Source organism: Vicia villosa, unplaced genomic scaffold, assembly GCF_029867415.1.
Source record: "Vicia villosa cultivar HV-30 ecotype Madison, WI unplaced genomic scaffold, Vvil1.0 ctg.000015F_1_1_1, whole genome shotgun sequence".
In the NCBI taxonomy this organism is placed as follows: Eukaryota; Viridiplantae; Streptophyta; class Magnoliopsida; order Fabales; family Fabaceae; genus Vicia; species Vicia villosa.
In genome coordinates, this window is record NW_026704945.1 from 144,179 (window position 1) to 165,653 (window position 21,475).

Consider the following 21,475-nt stretch of genomic DNA (forward strand, 5'->3'; position numbering starts at 1 on the left):
TCGACTCCAGATGTTTGATTATTCAGTTGTTAAGGATATTCCGCTGTGTTAACATGCTACCTGAATAATTTTTGGTTTATCGTTCCTTTATGGCATGACATGAATATTGTTTATTTTGTTGGCGTTGTAATACTCTTCTTCATGTTTTACTCTGATTTTAATGTTAAATTCCGCGGGGTTTAGAAGGGTGTTACAGTTGTCATTTGGGAGAAAACAAATTTGAAGAGAAAGAGGCAAGTCTTGGAGAAGAGGAATGAGCTTGAAGATGTCCATTCATGGTGCCCAACCGAAAGTGCAATCGGAAGCTTCACATTGAATAAGGTAAGGGTGGGGTTCTCTTCCTATAATGGGGCTTATGAAACTTTGTATGAGAGGAATTGAGTGTGTAGATTTATTGCATTATCTTGTGTTAATCGTTGCTGGAAAAACTGAAATTTATACTATGAGTAATATGAAGTTAAGATGCTGCCTCCTATGATTGTCGTTGTACATGTTGCTGTTCGATTGAAGGAATTAGGTAATAGTGATATTTGGTACTGTTACTTGATTAAGATTTTGTGTGGAAATGAATAGAAAACGAGGGTAATGGTACCAGTCCCTTGACGGCCAGCAATGAGGCCTTTGACTGACAACAACCAAAGTCTATTAAGGGGGTGCCTAGCGGCACTCTTCCATGTTAGGCTGCTTCCATTTTTGTTGTTTTGCTAGTAAGTCATAAGAAGCAAAATTAATTGGGGATGGATGTCTTGCATTGTTCCCTTCATTATTTCGGTTTACTCTGTTTTTGTCTGGTATGGAATTGTTTCCTTTGCCTTGTCCCACAGTTTCATTATTCTATTTTGTTGTAATATTCATGAATATGTGTTACATTGGTAAAGAAATTATATAAATAACTCAGTAGTAATTTATATAACTAGAAACAATAGTAAGTGTATAACATTAGTGAATATAGAACTAATAATATAAAACAGTCTCGTTTGACCGAAAGAGACGAATTAAGCGGTATAATTAGTTATCTGGAATTTGATGAAAATTCACGTGGTAGCTAAGTTTAATTAGTAGATTAACGTGGTGATGTTATTTTGTTGAAATTGTGATATTTTACGAATCGATCGAAATTGTGTTTGGTTTAAATATATATATATATATATATATATTTTTTAATAAATGTTGGTTTTGTGATAGAAATTGACACACTCTAGGAATAGAATATGATGGATTATAGGTGGTTTTGGGTATAGATTTATCATTGTGATGTGTTAATTTTATTTACTATTTGAAAACTAGGATTTATTAATAAAGTAATATGTTATTCACCCATGGAAAGAGGTTTATAGTGCAGTCCACTCCACGCTTCAACGTTTCAATGTTCTTACTATTTGATTATTTTTATAATATCCATTACTTTTAATATATATATATATATATATATATATATATATATATATATATATATATATATATATATATATATATATATATATATATATATATATATATATATATATATATATATATATATATATATAACAATTATAGATAGTATGTGACATGGGTTTAATTATTTAAATCTAGTTAATGTTTATATTTAACATCTAGATAACTCATTACTAGTTGTTTTAGTTAATGTATATGTCTTTGGTGAAAACTATATATACTGGCTATTGTTTGGTGAGTTAATAGGATTCTACTACTTCAATTTATATATAATAGCTAATATATGAGAAATGATTTATGAAATGAAAATAATTGAAAATAGAATATTGAATTGGAATTAATATAATATGACTATTAATGGGTTGATTTAATTAATAGTTGAATTAATTTTAATAAGTCTAATTAATTGAAATATACTTAGACTTGGATAATTTATTCGGTTATCGGTAAATCATAGTATTTTGAGAATTTAACCGTAATTGTGTATTGGTGGAATATCTATGTTGAGAATAATATGTTGTGATGCCAATGATGTCGTTTTGATAATTAACATGATATCTAATTTAGTTAAATGTTAATTTGAAGTTGATTCGGTTTACTTGATAAATTAGCATGTTGAGATTACTCTACGAACCGACCGAAAATTGTGATTTCGGTTTGAATGACTTTGTTGCAAATAATGTTGCGATTGCCAATATGTTTATTAATGTGCATCATATGTGATTAGCCTTATGGCATGAACCCTAACGAGTTGTCGTTGGTTTAGTCAATTACGATGATAGTTGTGATAGTACTGATGAAGTGTGTATTTGTGATGACGTGCCAAACATGATGATAATTGTGATGATCTTGTTTATATGAGAAGTTGTATAATTGTGTCGATGTATCGAAACATGACGATGTTTGTGATGAATTTTAATACGTGATGTTATATATATTTGTGATGATGATTTTGTGACTAAATGAAGGTGAAATATTATAGTGACGTGAATTACCTCGAATAAATGGTAATGTGATTGTGATATAGGCTTATGCCTCGTGACGATTTGTGATTTTGATGAGTATGTTGTGTTGTCTTGTTTGTCGAGTCACATTCCATATGCATACTCTGTGACGGCCTGAAAACTATGGCAAACATGACGGCCTGAAAACTATGGCAAACATGACGGTCCAAATGGCAATTGGTGACGGGGGCTGAAGCTCCGATTGGTACCACATGCATATATATATATATATATATATATATATATATATATATATATATATATATATATATATATATATATATATATATATATATATATATATATATAACAATTATAGATAGTATGTGACATGGGTTTAATTATTTAAATCTAATTAATGTTTATCTTTAACATCTAGATAACTCATTACTACTTGTTTTAGTTAATGTATATGTCTTTGGTGAAAACTATATATACTGGCTATTGTTTGGTGAGTTAATAGGATTCTACTACTTCAATTTATATATAATAGCTAATATATGAGAAATGATTTATGAAATGAAAATAATTGAAAATAGAATATTGAATTGGAATTAATATAATATGACTATTAATGGGTTGATTTAATTAATAGTTGAATTAATTTTAATAAGTCTAATTAATTGAAATATACTTAGACTTAGATAATTTATTCGGTTATCGGTAAATCATAGTATTTTGAGAATTTGACCGTAATTGTGTATTGGTGGAATATCTATGTTGAGAATAATACTCCCTCCGTCCCAAATTATAAGAGAAAATCACTTTTTAGATTCATTGAAGAATTAATGTATCTGGTCTTTATATAGACCAAATACATTAATTATTCAATGAATCTAAAAAGTAATTTTCTCTTATAATTTGGGACAGAGGGAGTATATTGTTATGCCAATGATGTCGTTTTGATAATTAACATGATATCTAATTTAGTTAAATGTTAATTTGAAGTTGATTCGGTTTACTTGATAAATTAGCATATTGAGATTACTCTACGAACCGACCAAAAATTGTGATTTCGGTTTGAATGACTTTGTTGCAAATAATGTTGTGATTGCCAATATGTTTATTAATGTGCATCATATGTGATTAGCCTTATGGCATGAACCCTCACAAGTTGTCGTTGGTTTAGTCAATTACGATGATAGTTGTGATAGTACTGATGAAGTGTGTATTTGTGATGACGTGCCAAACATGATGATAATTGTGATGATCTTGTTTATATGAGAAGTTGTATAATTGTGTCGATGTATCGAAACATGACGATGTTTGTGATGAATTGTAATACGTGATGTTATATATATTTGTGATGATGATTTTGTGACTAAATGAAGGTGAAATATTATAGTGACGTGAATTACCTCGAATAAATGGTAATGTGATTGTGATATAGGCTTATGCCTCGTGACGATTTGTGATTTTGATAAGTATGATGTGTTGTCTTGTTTGTCGAGTCACATTCCATATGCATACTCTGTGACGGCCTGAAAACTATGGCAAACATGACGGCCTGAAAACTATGGCAAACATGACGGCCCAAATGGCAATTGGTGACGGGGGCTGAAGCTCCGATTGGTACCACATGCATATACATGAGTCATGTCCCATGTGTCTTATGTGATTCATAGTTGTGACGTTCTGTGAATATATTGTGATTGTATTTGGTGGCTTGTTAAATGATGGAAGTATGTGAAAATGTGAATTGATGATTTTATGAATATGTTGAATGCAGTATAGGGCAAGCAACAAACAAGATTTGGAAATATTGATCCAGGAATTATCGTCCACAAAGATGGAGAGATGCCATTCAACAGTTTCTACGGTTTCGAACTTTAGATTGAATGAGCAAAAAGTAAACAAAGATATAGACAGGAAAAGAATAAACACATTCTTAGAAGAGAAATAACTTATCAGGAATGTAAATATATCCACTCTTCACAAACATACACTTACCAACCCGTTATACTCAACCTACGATACTCATCTATGTCATCACGTATCTCTCACATAAGCGTCCATCTCTGGAGCACAAACGAGATCATCTCACAACTAAGGTTATCTCTAACGCGAAGCTGCGAGAACATCCGTATTCTCGCGTCGGCGATCTCTCGCGCGCCGCTCAAACACGAAAGCATTAAGTATAGATATCCACAGTGAATGCTAGATCTAAATCTATCTCTAGAGTTCAGAACCAACAGATTATCATCCTAGATAAGGATTCAAGAAGTTTATTTCTAAAGCACCCCAAATCCCCAACATAGAGCAAAAATCCAGGATAACATCAACACAGATTTGTAAAGCAAGTTAAACATAACAATATAATCGGTAAATATACATAAGATTCAAGTAAATATACAAACAAACCCAACCAAAGAGAAATACACAAAGAAGAAAAGAAATGAACCGAAGATCTCCCGGTTTGTCAGCTCCGTTCGACGCTCAATCCACTCCTGATCATCCTTATGCAACCTCCGAAGTTGTTTTCTAAGCCAATTTTACTCTAAGAATGAAGTTGATGGTGTTGGGACTCAAAAATACCCAACCCATGACCTAAAAATGTGATTTTGGCCCCTTTTAACGAGCTGTTGTCTTAGCAGGTCCGCTTAGCGGACCCCCTCCGCTCAGCGGACTCAAAATTGCTTCCGGACGCTGATTTGCTCCGCTGGAGCTCCGCTCAGCGGACCCCCTCCGCTTAGCGGAGTCTGCTAAAAATCAGATTTTGTTTTCGCCATAACTCTAGAACCGTAACTCCGAATTGCGCCCGGTTCGAAGCGTTGGAAAGCTTATTCAATGCTCTATCCAATAATGAATGAGTGGAAACCAAAATGATGATTTTGGTCATCCTTATTTTGAGTCTTTGGAAGTCCGCTTGATGGTGGCTAAGCGGGCTTGCACCAAAATTGCGAAATCGAAGCCGTGCCTTTGACACTTTATTCCTCAAGGCTCCAATAAGCATGAATACCTATAAAAACAAAGGAAAAACTATCAAATGGTATAAAAGTATATGAAAATATAACTATTTACAAAGTATACGTATTTATACACAAAACGGGGAATTATTCAAACAGTATTAACAAAAGTATCGATAAGTGCCACTATTTACGTACTCAAAATAAGTACATTTTGGCACTTATCAAACTCTCCCCAACTTGAAACTTTGTTTGTCCTCAAACAATGTCAAATAAATCAAAGAATTGAAAGTAATAAACCAAAGAATTGTGAATCAACAAGTTTTGAAAACCAAAAACAAATGTATGGCTCAATACAAAAACGTATAAACAAAGTAAATACTTACCACTATACTACAACGACAACATGAAAATGAAACTAATCCTAAGCACAAAAAGCATACAAAACATTCTAACACAATACATGCTCACATCATGAATCACACCTAGCAAAAATTCATCAATGGATGAAGAACACACAAAGGTGAAGGACTTTTAACACTCATCCAACAATCTTGCAAACAAAAGATTAAATTATGCATTCATCCAAAAATCACATTGAAGATACAAAAGCAAGAATCACAAGGACTTTTCAAGGTTGTAATGTGGCTTGGTTAACAAACAAGGGATATGTCCTAAGGCTAATCGGAACAAAAACTTGCCTAAACCTAAGGGAGTGATCATCCACCAAAGATTCAAACAACAAAACCTCGATTAAACTTCTTTCATAACCACAAGTTTCTCAAACCAATCACAATACTTATTAGCACAATTATTCACTTCTCTTTTCTTTTTGTTTTTCAAAACTTTTTTCTCCTTTTTTTTTTCTTTTTCTTTTCTTTTCACATTTTTTTCTTCTTTTTTTCAACCTCATAGCAACAACCAAATAAGTAGCAACCATTTTCTCCCCAACTTGAATTCAACCATACCATCATATGAATACTCCCTACTTCTAAGGCAAGGTAAAAATTCATACCAAAAATCATGGTTGAGGGTTCAAGAAAACAAAGAATCAATCATCCATGCAAAAATGAGAACTAAACACTCAAAGATAAGTATTTAGCAAAAACAACATGGACATTGACAAAAAGGTTCAAAAGGGTTAACAAATGATCACACACTCACAAGGTGAATTGACTATTTGGTTATGGTGGTTGTGCTCAAAATGAAACAAAATGCCTTGATCGTTTTCATGCTTTCATAAAATCAACATAAACAAAAGATTAAGCATAATAAAATCCAGTTAAAACAAAGATTGTGGCCTCCAGCATATGTAAACAATGGAAAGCTTCCTTACATTTATGGTTTGGGAACTAAAGTGATTCAATCAACAAGCAAGTAATGCAAAAGAATGAATGGTATGGTAATTGTACAAATGAAAAGTTTCCTAAACATCTTATGCTATAGAAAGCGATAAATGAGTACCTTGAATGATACGACTTTAAAAACAATATCCTACCATACATCCACAAGTTGAAACACTCAAGCTTTGGAAAATCACCTCAAAAATCTTCGAATTACCGACAAAATTTAAGTACAAACAACCAACAAAAGAATTAGAAAAACAAAACTAATATATACTACTAATTAGCCTTGGTGAAAGTGGGAAAAAGAGTGAACCAGGTGGAATAGGAGCCCCACTGGTACAAAGCATGAAAACAAAATTATGCTATGCTCGCTTAGCGAGATCTGCTCCGCTTAGCGGACACAGTAAAACTCAGAAAATTCAGAACTGCACCAGCTGTTCTAATCACTCACCACTTCACCTAAATTCCTCTTAAACATAAAAATAAACAAAACTTTACAACCGTTGGGGTGCCTCCCAACAAGCGCTTGTTTTACGTCGTTAGCTCGACGCCTTTATTGTTTTGGTGTTTGGAAAGTAGCTTCCTTCCGTCATGCCATGGTGACGTCTCACCGCACAAGCCTAAAGAAAGTGTCTAACCAACCACTTAACAAACGTTACAGGTACAAATATAGACAATGATTAAACGAACATAAAGAAAAACACAAGTATACAAATATGTACATGAACAAACACATATATACAAACATAAAACACATATAACTATTAACATACACAAAGAGAAAGTTGGTGAATGTTGGATGCACGAGTTGAAAAGTGAAGATTTGTAAGTAAAGAGCTAATCCGAGATCAACATGTTTCACCAACATTCACCAACAAAAGTATACTTGTATGTAACATATACAAGTAAAACTATATGGTGGACATAAACAAGTAAACATGTACAAGTAGGTATATATACAAGTGAAACTATACAATATATACGATATATACAAAGCTCAAAACCATGAAAACTATTGCGATGCAATCCACAACCATCCCCGGCAACGGTACCATTTTGTTGAATGCAGTATAGGGCAAGCAACAAAGAAGATTTGGAAATATTGATCCGGGAATTATCGTCCTCAGAGATGGAGAGATGCCATTCAACAGTTTCTACGATTTCGAGCTTGGGTTTGAATGTAAATATATCCACTCTTCACAAACATACACTTACCAACCCGTTATACTCAACCTACGATACTCATCTATGTCATCACGTATCTCTCACATAAGCGTCCATCTCTGGAGCACAAACGAGATCATCTCACAACTAAGGTTATCTCTAACGCGAAGCTGCGAGAACATCCGTATTCTCGCGTCGGCGATCTCTCGCGCGCCGCTCAAACACGAAAGCATTAAGTATAGATATCCACGGTGAATGCTAGATCTAAATCTATCTCTAGAGTTCAGAACCAACAGATTATCATCCTAGATAAGGATTCAAGAAGTTTATCTCTAAAGCAACCCAAATCCCCAGCATAGAGCAAAAATCCAGGATAACATCAACACAGATTCGTAAAGCAAGTTAAATATAACATTATAATCGGTAAATATACATAAGATTCAAGTAAATATACAAACAAACCCAACCAAAGAGAAATACACAAAGAAGAAGAGAAATGAACCGAAGATCTCCCGGTTTGTCAGCTCCGTTCGACGCTCAATCCACTCCCGATCATCATTATGCAACCTCCGAAGTTGTTTTCTAAGCAAATTCTACTCTAAGAATGAAGTTGATGGTGTTGGGACTCAAAAATACCCAACCCATGACCTAAAAATGTGATTTTGGCCCCTTTTAACGAGCTGCTGTTTTAGCAAGTCCGCTTAGCGGACCCCCTCCGCTCAGCGGACTCAAAATTGCTTCCGGACGCTGATTTGCTCCGCTGGAGCTCCGCTCAGCGGACCCCCTCCGCTTAGCGGAGTCTGCTAAAAATCAGATTTTGTTTTCGCCATAACTCGAGAACCGTAACTCCGAATTGCGCCCGGTTCGAAGCGTTGGAAAGCTTATTCAATGCTCTATCCAATAATGAATGAGTGGAAACCAAAATGATGATTTTGGTCATCCTTATTTTGAGTCTTTGGAAGTCCGCTTGATGGTGGCTAAGCGGGCTTGCACCAAAACTGCGAAATCGAAGCCGTGCCTTTGACACTTTATTCCTCAAGGCTCCAATAAGCATTAATACCTATAAAAACAAAGGAAAAACTATCAAATGGTATAAAAGTATATGAAAATATAACTATTTACAAAGTATACGTATTTATACACAAAACGGGGAATTATTCAAACAGTATTAACAAAAGTATCGATAAGTGCCACTATTTACATACTCAAAATAAGTACATTTTGGCACTTATCAGAATAGTATGATGATATCAATACCTGTGAGAGAAATTAACTGTATATATCTGGGTGACTTATATGTGATGTTTTTGTGACTAGATGTATAACTTATATGCGGTGATGTTTTAGGATTAGAATTGTGATTTATACTTATGATGAATTGTGACTTGGCTTGCAAAGTAAATGAAGTATATATATAATTGATGTGAATATGAAGTGTTGTGAGTTGTTGTGAGATGTACAGCATGTGAGATTTCTGAATTAGTGAAAGCATGAAGTGTATAACAATATTAATACTTGCGATGTGATGACTATATATGCCTGGATCCTAATATGCAATTTATCATGCGCTCAATTATATGATTTGATATCTCACCCTTTTCTCTGGTTCGCCGTTGCCTTTATATTGGTAACGTGCAGGTGTTCGAGTATAAAGATTTAGTTGCCGTTAATCGAGTCGGTTGTCGCTCTGATACGTAGCACTCGGGGGGTCGATTTATGATGTTGTTGTTTATTGTTTTAGCTTAGCTGAATAAGATGTTTTTGATTTAAAGATTGAGAACTATGATTCCGCCATGTTCTAATGAAAGAAGTTGTTCTGTTTTGAGAAGTATTATGTATTGAGTATTTGTTGATTGATTAAAGAAAGTGCTATGTATCCGCTAAATGCGATGATGTGATTTATTGTTATGAAGTGAATATGTGACGCCTCATTTGTTTGTCGAGAAATTTTTAAATACTCTAATATTTTCCGCATTATAATTGCCGGGTAGAAATGGGGTGTTACATTAGTGGTATCAGAGCAGGTCGGTCTGTCCGACCAATGTTGTCTAATTGTTGTTTATCCCTTGGTACGCGACGAGTGTGTGAACACTGTCGGTACTTGTTTGTTTTGATTTCAGGAATTGGTTTGACGATAAGTGGGGGAGAAGCCTTGCATCTCGAAGGGGTTTCTGTTGTAAGAAATAGTCTGGTATGCTGTCGACAAGCGTCGGTGCAAGCGTTGTTGAGAGTTTTGGAGGTTATCTGGATTCGAAGATGACGTGAAGTTAAGAATGATTTTGAGAGACGGAATTTAGAGAGCTGTGATGTTCAGCATGATGGAGGATTGTGAAGTTGTCGATGTAGGTAACCTTTGTGTGAAATGCCGATGTTTGAAAAGTGATAGAGTAATGAAATTGCAGTGGGCTTTATGTTGCACTCGCATAAGTAACTGTTAGATGTGGTCGATGCTTGGAGTTGTGAATCGCGAGTTTGAGTTGGAAACTCGAGAACGCACGTAGATTGTAAAAAGAATTGTTGTCTCCGTGATATCAAGACTGGAATTTCGATGAGAGAATGCATCTCTCGAGTTATAAGGAGTTATGCTAGAGGATGTTTGGGATGTGTTTGAGTCAAAGAAAAGTGAGTTTCGGAGTAGGATCTCCGTAAGCAAGTCACAGAAAATTTAGAATCATTGTGAAACTTTAAAAAATTCATAACTTGAGTTCCGGATATCCGATTTGAGCTCCGTTTGAAGCGTCAGAAAGATAATGAGATGAATTGTGAAGTACGAGTATAGAAGTAATTTTGGAGATGGAAAGACGTTTGACGATTGTGTGATGCTAAGTGACTACGAAGCAGATTTTGTAATATGCTTGGACGTTGGTGTCTCATCGACAAGATATAACGAGTAGGAAGTTGTTGGTATTGTAAAAACCCAAGGTGAATCATTGGATTATGACGTGTTAATGGATTTGAGTGAAAATTTGGAGATGGCGCTATTACGAAGTAACGACGATTTATACTCCACTATGGTTGTTGAATACTAATTGACAAATTGGGGAGCTGATCACCCTCAATCCATTGTTAATGGTAGATGACAATCGTACTGAGTGTTATAGATCTGTCTTGCTATCTTAATAGTAGAGAAAGAATATTGATGTTACATTGCGAAGGTAGTCGCTCACCAGTTTGTGTAACTTGATAATAGGAGTGGTGGAGTAAGAGTTTGACGAAATGAACAATTCGGAGTAGTGAGTATTTTACAAGCGCATGTCGCAAGGGAAAGATTTGGAAGTAACAGTGAAAACACGATGTAAAAATGAGTATTAAGGAAAGTCTGCATTGGATTAAAAATTTGTGAACCATACAGTTGACGGAGTTTTACCAAGGCAGTGACTTAAAGAAGAATTATCAGAGTTGCGCAGCGGAAGCATTGCGTTGCACTATTGTTATACGACTTGTAAGGAGTGAAGGACTATATGTCAGAAGTCGGTGATGTGGAGTTATCTTGATGTTTGGATTGATAGATTGTTGGAATAATTGCGATGAGCCAGATGTTGCATTGGGTCGTAGATTATTGTGAATCTGGTAAGAATAGTAATGTGTTTGTGTTCTTGTGGAATCGTTGTTGTGCCGAAGAAGTAGTGATTGAAGTGTTACCAAACTCGATTTGGATATTTGAGAATTGAATATGAGATTTGGTTACGATGGTGTTGTCAAGTAGATTTTCGAGGACGAATATATTCTAAGTGGGGAGAGTTGTAACGCCCGGAAATTTGATTATTCGCTTAATCTAGACGTTCGGAGTGTTTAGTGAAGTTTTCGTATTTTTGAGACGATTTAGTTGGTATTAATTCGGGATAGCGGATTGATATTTAATCATGAGTTTTGATATTTTCAGTATTAGAAATATTATTGGAATAATATTTGAAGTTTTGGGAATTTTCTGAGTAATTAAGATTAGACCGGAAATATGATATATTGGTCGAATTTGGATTGTCGGTGTTATTTAAGGGCACATTTGGAATTATTAAATTGAAGTCGGAAAATAATATTAAGAATAATATTATTTACAAGTCGGAATTTATTATATTGTTGGAATATTAATTAAAGGTGATATAATTGATTATTTGAGTTATATATTTTATTGGGCCTAAGTTGGTTTGTGAAAAATAGTGTGAAGGCCAAGCCCAATTGCAAAGAACAAACTAGGGTTTTAGAGATGAGGAAGAGTAGTGTTGTCATTTGGGAGAAAACAAATTTGAAGAGAAAGAGGCAAGTCTTGGAGAAGAGGAATGAGCTTGAAGATGTCCATTCATGGTGCCCAACCGAAAGTGCAATCGGAAGCTTCACATTGAATAAGGTAAGGGTGGGGTTCTCTTCCTATAATGGGGCTTATGAAACTTTGTATGAGAGGAATTAGGTGTGTAGATTTATTGCATTATCTTGTGTTAATCGTTGCTGGAAAAACTGAAATTTATACTATGAGTAATATGAAGTTAAGATGCTGCCTCCTATGATTGTCGTTGTACATGTTGCTGTTCGATTGAAGGAATTAGGTAATAGTGATATTTGGTACTGTTACTGTTACTTGATTAAGATTTTGTGTGGAAATGAATAGAAAACGAGGGTAATGGTACCAGTCCCTTGACGGCCAGCAATGAGGCCTTTGACTGACAACAACCAAAGTCTATTAAGGGGGTGCCTAGCGGCACTCTTCCATGTTAGGCTGCTTCCATTTTTGTTGTTTTACTAGTAAGTCATAAGAAGCAAAATTAATTGGGGATAGATGTCTTGCATTGTTCCCTTCATTATTTCGGTTTACTGTGTTTTTGTCTGGTATGGAATTGTTTCCTTTGCCTTGTCCCACTGTTTCATTATTCTATTTTGTTCTAGTAATATTCATGAATATGTGTTACATTGGTAAAGAAATTATATAAATAACTCAGTAGTAATTTATATAACTAGAAACAATAGTAAGTGTATAACATTATTGTATATAGAACTAATAATATAAAACAGTCCCGTTTGACCGAAATAGACGAATTATGCGGTATAATTAGTTATCCGAAATTTGATGAAAATTCACGTGGTAGCTAAGTTTAATTAGTAGATTAACGTGGTGATGTTATTTTGTTGAAATTGTGATATTTTACGAATCGATCGAAATTGTGTTTGGTTTAAATATATATATATTTTTTAATAAATGTTGGTTTTGTGATAGAAATTGACACACTCTAGGAATAGAATATGATGGATTATAGGTGGTTTTGGGTATAGATTTATCATTGTGATGTGTTAATTTTATTTGCTATTTGAAAACTAGGATTTATTAATAAAGTAATATGTTATTCACCCATGGAAAGAGGTTTATAGTGCAGTCCACTCCACGCTTCAACGTTTCAATGTTCTTACTATTTGATTATTTTTATAATATCCATTACTTTTATATATATATATATATATATATATATATATATATATATATATATATATATATATATATATATATATATATATATATATATATATAACAATTATAGATAGTATGTGACATGGGTTTAATTATTTAAATCTAATTAATGTTTATCTTTAACATCTAGATAACTCATTACTACTTGTTTTAGTTAATGTATATGTCTTTGGTGAAAACTATATATACTGGCTATGGCTATTGTTTGGTGAGTTAATAGGATTCTACTACTTCAATTTATATATAATAGCTAATATATGAGAAATGATTTATGAAATGAAAATAATTGAAAATAGAATATTGAATTGGAATTAATATAATATGACTATTAATGGCACTACTAGAAATTTGGCCTACGGCCACGCTAAAATTGTCCACAGCTCAGAAACTGTGGCCACATATATGATTTGGCCATGGTTATCAAAGCGTAGACGTATGTTATAAAATATTGAATCCGGAGTGTGAAACTGTGGTCTTTCCTTCAATTGCCACGGTTAGACAACTACAGATATTTTTAGCCGCAAAAGAAAAATCGTGGCCTTATAATTTTGACTATAAACTATAGCTCAAGCCCAAAAAATTTTACCCCGCCAAAATTTCCCCCTATTTTTTTAAGTTTCCCTCTAATTATTTTCTTTTCTAATTTTTTTAATTAAAAAATGAAAAAAACATTGAAAATGTAACTAAAATAATTTTTCCTCTCCAATTCCTCACAAAACATTTTCCCTTCTTTCTCTCCCAAAACCTTCGTCCCTTCTCTCTCACCAGAAACCCTAGTTCTTTCTCACCTTCAGCCGAAACCGCACATTCTCGAATCTCTGACGTTGTTCCGCCGTTGCCTGCTTCCGTCATCAGCGCCAGTTCATCGACGAACCACTCGCACACCAACGCTTCACCGATTCAACACCACGCGTGTCTTCCTCTCCAACAGATCTGGCCGCAATACTCCCTCCGACGACTCAATCGCTCCGGCCAGCCATCACCCCATTTGGATCCGCGTCTTCCTCTCCAACTCTGTGGTTTACGCTCTAGATTTCGTTATCCTTATCAATATGTGAATTACTGCTCTTTCAGATCTATGAGGTTCTTCTTCAATCTACTTCGTTAATACAGATCTACAATGTCTCTTTCTCTGTTCTATAATATCTATTGTGTGATTGTTTGTTAGGTACATGAAGGTGATGTGGAAGATGTGGCTTTAAATTTGAGGAATGAGTACTTGTTTGGCTGTTTTAGGAATCTTTACCAAACTTGATCTGTTTTCTGTTGTTCATTCAAGCAAGGTGTGTTGTTAATCTATCTAAATCACACAAGTAATTTTTGTACCCTAGTCCCTTTTATTTGAAAATTTAGTATTGATTCTTCCACACAGAGCCACCACCATCTTCGTTAAATCTTCACAACAGATTTGACTGTTGTAATTATGCCTTTATTTATTTCACATATTTGCTAATGCTTATAGGTAGGTAAAACCCTCTGTTTAAGTTTTCTCTTTAACCATATATAACCCGAGTGAAATATGCGGAAGTCTTTGTAAATTATTATATAGTGGAGAGATGGCTGTTTAAATCATTAAATTCCCAGGAGCTCTTCGCAAATGCTTATGATCATTATTGTTCTTTGCTAATGTTTATTATAATCTCTTTACTAAACTTGTTTGATTTTTCACTTTTATCTCTTTTACTTGCAAGTTCAACGAAGCATGTTAATAATTATAGATGACTTAATCATATTGTATAATGCTTGTTCCATATAAATCCCAAATTGCAATTTTCTTGTCATAAATCTTTTAGCATAAATTTATGACACAGTTGGAAAGTTCCCAACTCTTACTTTAATTTATACTGAAATCAACCTTGTAGTACTAATGCTAGGTCCTTAAAATTCTCTCAAGAGATTAGAATGGTTTTGCAAAACTAGAAAGTTTTCCAATGATTATGGTCCTTCAGTTCATTCATTTTTTCACTACCTTTGGTGACCCTTAATGTCTTGTGAAAATTATGTCATTATTGACTGGTCTACTTGTGATTCTCTTGGGTTAAAGCAGAGCAGCTGTGCGATGATATTTGATGCTGATATCGTGATAATCAGCATTTACTGTTGCTGCATTTGGTGGAAGAACTATTCATGCTTACCACAGTTATATGCTTACTTTGAAAAAAACTAAGCACGGGCTGCACGGCTGCTGCATGATTGTTATTTGTCAATTAATATTGTGAAAAAGAAAAAGATCCATTTTAATGTTATTTGTAAATTTCTTTGTATAGAAGTATTGCCAAAGTCAAATGGAGCTAATATATAACTTCTGTGGTAGAACACATTATAACTCTTCATTTATCTTTTAACTCTTCAAGAACTTTTATTTTCATCTGTAGGTGTATTGTCTAGGCTTATTCTCCAAATTATTATATTCTCATCTTATTCTTATCTTACCTGTTAGTTATGGCAATGATGTCTTTATGACATATATGTACACCTATTGCATTGAAAGATTGTGTTGTTTCGCATTGTTTGTGGAGAATCATTTCATTATCAATATGAATATATACATAGAGATTCTTAGGATGGTAGTTTGCTTTGGAACCTTGCTAATTATTGGAGAAATCTTCATTTAGCTTTTTAATTAGATTTTGATTCCATATTTAAGTTAGACTTGTTTAGGATACTTATTCTAACTAGAACATAACTTCAGTATTAAATTACATTGATTCAATCATAACTTGTTTAGGATACATGTTAAAAACATTGACTCAATCTTAAATTACAAGAAAAACTATCATTGTTTATAGTCTCAGAACTTTATAGAATAAAATGTAAGAAATAGGAAAAGAAAGTTAACAAATGAAAAAAAAGAAGACAATCAACTACCAATAGTAACAAGTATTACACTAGCATTTAACTACTTTTATTTTGCTAGGTTGGGGCCATAATGAAACAGAGCTAGTTTTTGTGAGTGAAAGATCAATGAATCTCAAACTTAGGTGCTTCGAATGTCCCTTGTGGTAGGATGTGAATCTATGATGCTATTTCAACTTTCAATTGACTAAATCTTATATGGTTAAGATATGATTCATTATGTCATTACTAATTACTCATGCAGCAACTGTTAAGCCATGTTTGTGCTTAAATGCTTCTTGCATACACAGAAAAAAAGAGCAGCTCATTGAAGGTCAAACAAGATATAAGTTTTTTAATATTCTGCTCTTGTTTATTGCTCACTTTCTCTTTGTTGTAATGTTGCAGCTACTGTGTTGCTGCTCGCTTGAAGTTTCATTACACGGTTCTATCATTCGCAATAATTTTGTTGATTAATTAATTATTTTCTTTTGATTTCGTATTATACTTCATAAAATTATTTGATAGAATGATACTCGATACTAATACTTGATTGAAAATGTAAACTAGATGTTTATAAACTTAATTCTGTGATTTAAAATGTTAGTAATTTATTTTGCTTCTAGAAGGATTATGGATGGATTAATGCATATTTGAGGAGGTTTGTATGACCCTGCTCGAGATCGGTATGATCATCATTAGAAAGGATTTGAGGAGGTTTTTGGGTTTTCTATTTATTCACATATTTGTTCATTCAATTTGTTAATTCTATTGACGAGTTGATTGAAAAGGCCGATGGATTTGCAGGAGTATTTCCAGGTATGTCCTCCTTGTTAACATTGATTTTTGGTTTAGTCAAAAGTCTTGATTGTCGAATTATTTTAATCTTTTTTCTTTATATGATGTGATAGAACACAAATATTAAATTGTCAAGAGGCTGCAAGATAGGAACCATATATGCGGCATGATAGGAGATCGCGTGAACGATGCTCCTGCGTTAAAGAGAGCTGATATCGGAATTGGTGTTGCGGATGCCACATATGCTGCTAGAAGTACTTCTGATATTGTCCTTACTGTTTGAGTGTCATTATTAGTGTTGTGCTCAGCAGCAGGGCCATTTTCCAGAGAATGAAGAATTATACCGTTAGTTTTCTTTGCATATCTAATTCAATCTTTTGATTTACCATGTTAGATGAATACTTGCTCAACATTTTTAGTTTTCTAATCACAAAATGTTTGATTATGGAACAGATTTATCCTGTGTCAACCACCATCCGTATCGTGGTATGTGTTGAAGTTATCTCGTATTCTTTATACCACTTCAATATAGTAATGTGAACTTTACCCGTTCCTGAATTTTGATCCATGTATTGTTCAAAATTGATATTAGTATTTTTTTTGATTTGGAGTACATTACAATTGGCCATTGAGAGCACATGCAAATGATACATTACTTTTGAAAACATGTTTGTTTGAATCCATTATGAAACCTCTATATGTACTAAATATCTATATCTATGTCCAACTGCAGGTGGCTGAAGAGTATAGACTTGTACCAGATTATTTGTATTTGACAGTAAACTACATTGATCGGTATCTATCTGGGAATGCCATGAACAGGAAACAATTACAATTACTTGGAGTTGCTTCTATGATGATTGCATCGTAAGGAAGCCAACAATTAAGGAAGAAAATTATCATATATGGAGTATGATTTATAATTAACCACTTCTAGAGATGATGATCTGTTTGTAGTGTTTATAACAAGTCTTTGTCACTCAAGTTTTTATATTTAGTTTTGGTTCAGGTTTATTAGATATATAATGTACAGTCAATCATATACTGATGCTATTGTCATTGATGTGTAGACAATAAAATAATTTGTATTCATAAAATTATAGTAATCAAATTTTAAATTCTTTAAAATTGGCACAAGTGATTGGTGTGTTGGATTAATACAAGCCACTAAATTTATTTACATTAAATTTATATTAAACCGTGGCAAGATAAATGGTTTAGAATCCATAACATATAACCACGATTTTAAATCTGTAGTCATAACCAAACCGTGGCTATATCTTGAACCAAAACTGTATGTTAAACATTAAATTGAAACCGTGGCTTTACCATATGGCCACAGTTTTGTAATCATGGCAAATACAAACCGCGGCCTTAATCAAACTACCTAAACCGTGGCCTAAAAAAGCCACGGTTGTCAAAAAGGCGTGGTCTATACCAAAAAACCGTGGACTTTACTTTAGGCCACGGCCGCATACTCCACAGTTGGATTTCCGTGGCCAAACCGTGGCCTCAGCGTTACGCCACGGTTATTTTGCATATAGCCTCGGTTTCTTGGGCGTGGCAGGAGACCTTTTTTTTTGTAGTGTGGGTTGATTTAATTAATAGTTGAATTAATTTTAATAAGTCTAATTAATTGAAATATACTTAGACTTGGATAATTTATTCGGTTATCGGTAAATCATAGTATTTTGAGAATTTGACCGTAATTGTGTATTGGTGGAATATCTATGTTGAGAATAATACTCCATCCGTCCCAAATTATAAGAGAAAATCACTTTTTAGATTCATTGAAGAATTAATGTATCTGGTCTTTATATAGACCAAATACATTAATTATTCAATGAATCTAAAAAGTAATTTTCTCTTATAATTTGGGACAGAGGGAGTATATTGTTATGCCAATGATGTCGTTTTGATAATTAACATGATATCTAATTTAGTTAAATGTTAATTTGAAGTTGATTCGGTTTACTTGATAAATTAGCATATTGAGATTACTCTACGAACCGACCAAAAATTGTGATTTCGGTTTGAATGACTTTGTTGCAAATAATGTTGTGATTGCCAATATGTTTATTAATGTGCATCATATGTGATTAGCCTTATGGCATGAACCCTCACAAGTTGTCGTTGGTTTAGTCAATTACGATGATAGTTGTGATAGTACTGATGAAGTGTGTATTTGTGATGACGTGCCAAACATGATGATAATTGTGATGATCTTGTTTATATGAGAAGTTGTATAATTGTGTCGATGTATCGAAACATGACGATGTTTGTGATGAATTGTAATACGTGATGTTATATATATTTGTGATGATGATTTTGTGACTAAATGAAGGTGAAATATTATAGTGACGTGAATTACCTCGAATAAATGGTAATGTGATTGTGATATAGGCTTATGCCTCGTGACGATTTGTGATTTTGATGAGTATGCTGTGTTGTCTTGTTTGTCGAGTCACATTCCATATGCATACTCTGTGACGGCCTGAAAACTATGGCAAACATGACGGCCTGAAAACTATGGCAAACATGACGGCCCAAATGGCAATTGGTGACGGGGGCTGAAGCTCCGATTGGTACCACATGCATATACATGAGTCATGTCCCATGTGTCTTATGTGATTCATAGTTGTGACGTTCTGTGAATATATTGTGATTGTATTTGGTGGCTTGTTAAATGATGGAAGTATGTGAAAATGTGAATTGATGATTTTATGAATAGTATGATGATATCAATACCTGTGAGAGCAATTAACTGTATATATCTGGGTGACTTATATGTGATGTTTTTGTGACTAGATGTATAACTTATATGCGGTGATATTTTAGGATTAGAATTGTGATTTATACTTATGATGAATTGTGACTTGGCTTGCAAAGTAAATGAAGTATATATATAATTGATGTGAATATGAAGTGTTGTGAGTTGTTGTGAGATGTACAGCATGTGAGATTTCTGAATTAGTGAAAGCATGAAGTGTATAGCAATATTAATACTTGCGATGTGATGACTATATATGCCTGGATCCTAATATGCAATTTATCATGCGCTCAATTATATGATTTGATATCTCACCCTTTTCTCTGGTTCGCCGTTGCCTTTATATTGGTAACGTGCAGGTGTTCGAGTATAAAGATTTAGTTGCCGTTAATCGAGTCGGTTGTCGCTCTGATACGTAGCACTCGGGGGGTCGATTTATGATGTTGTTGTTTATTGTTTTAGCTTAGCTGAATAAGATGTTTTTGATTTAAAGATTGAGAACTATGATTCCGCCATGTTCTAATGAAAGAAGTTGTTCTGTTTTGAGAAGTATTATGTATTGAGTATTTGTTGATTGATTAAAGAAAGTGCTATGTATCCGCTAAATGCGATGATGTGATTTATTGTTATGAAGTGAATATGTGACGCCTCATTTGTTTGTCGAGAAATTTTTAAATACTCTAATATTTTCCGCATTATAATTGTCTGGTAGAAATGGGGTGTTACATATGAAAAGGATATACTTCATCATAAAAGTAAAACTAACTATTTTGGCGCTTCATTCTTAAAATAAATTATAAATTATCAAACTATAATATAAAAATTTATTTTTAATAAATTGTGTCAAATTATCAAACACATTTACTTTTAAATATATAGTTTAATTGTTAAAATTTTTTTATTAATGAAATGCTAAAATAATTTGTTAAGAGTATTCCGCTACAGTGAAATATGTAATAAAAAAAATGAAATATGCACTCGCTTAATCAACTTGACACCCTGAATGAGAGACTTCAATGTTTAATTACATAGAGGTCATGTTGATATGTGATAATATATATATATATATATATATATATATATATATATATATATATATATATATATATATATATATATATATATATATATATATATATATATATATATATACACGCGCGCGCGCAAGAGTGCTAAACTAATAGCACCAAAGTATGTTGATTTGTAAAATAAAGAGAAGCGGGTATGCAGATTATGTAAAATCTAGGTCTCGAATGTTCAAAATGATAGAACATTCACAAGGTTATACCTAGCAATTTATGAAGGAAACTTGAGTACAACAAAAACTAATAGTTAAAGGACAACTCGACAGTTAATCAACAGCATACCATACTAAAATCCTGTTACAATCACCCAGGCCACCAAAAAGCTTGGACCTAACATGCATACATATTTTTCAAGAAATTTTCAGTGAAGTCAAAATTTCCAAAAGATCATATGGATGGAAAAGCTTGGAGCTATCACGAAGAAGGTTAAGAGTATGTATGGATGAAGCATTTCACGAAGAAGGTTAAGTGTGTTTGGATGAGATAATTGGAAATTTTAAAGGCATTTAAAATTCAAAGCAATTCAAATGATTCAATTGAAATTTATTCATTTTTAAATTATTTTGTTTGGAATGAGTATTAAGATAATTCCTTGTTAGATTTTTGGGGTCATTTATAAAATTAAAATTTTTGAACCAAATTTAAAATTGAAAACTAGGGACCAATTTGCAATTT

At 33.3% G+C, this 21,475-nt stretch overlaps 2 long non-coding RNA genes across 2 annotated transcripts; both read left to right on the forward strand.

Moving 5' to 3' along the window:
- The first annotated feature begins 214 nt into the window (after positions 1 to 214).
- On the forward strand, positions 215 to 9,695 carry LOC131621930 (uncharacterized). The gene is made up of 2 exons (XR_009289702.1): positions 215 to 321; positions 9,496 to 9,695. It is a non-coding gene; the product is annotated as an uncharacterized LOC131621930 (long non-coding RNA).
- A 2,400-nt stretch (positions 9,696 to 12,095) lies between these two features.
- On the forward strand, positions 12,096 to 20,274 carry LOC131621931 (uncharacterized). The gene is made up of 2 exons (XR_009289703.1): positions 12,096 to 12,202; positions 20,075 to 20,274. It is a non-coding gene; the product is annotated as an uncharacterized LOC131621931 (long non-coding RNA).
- Positions 20,275 to 21,475: the final 1,201 nt, after the last annotated feature.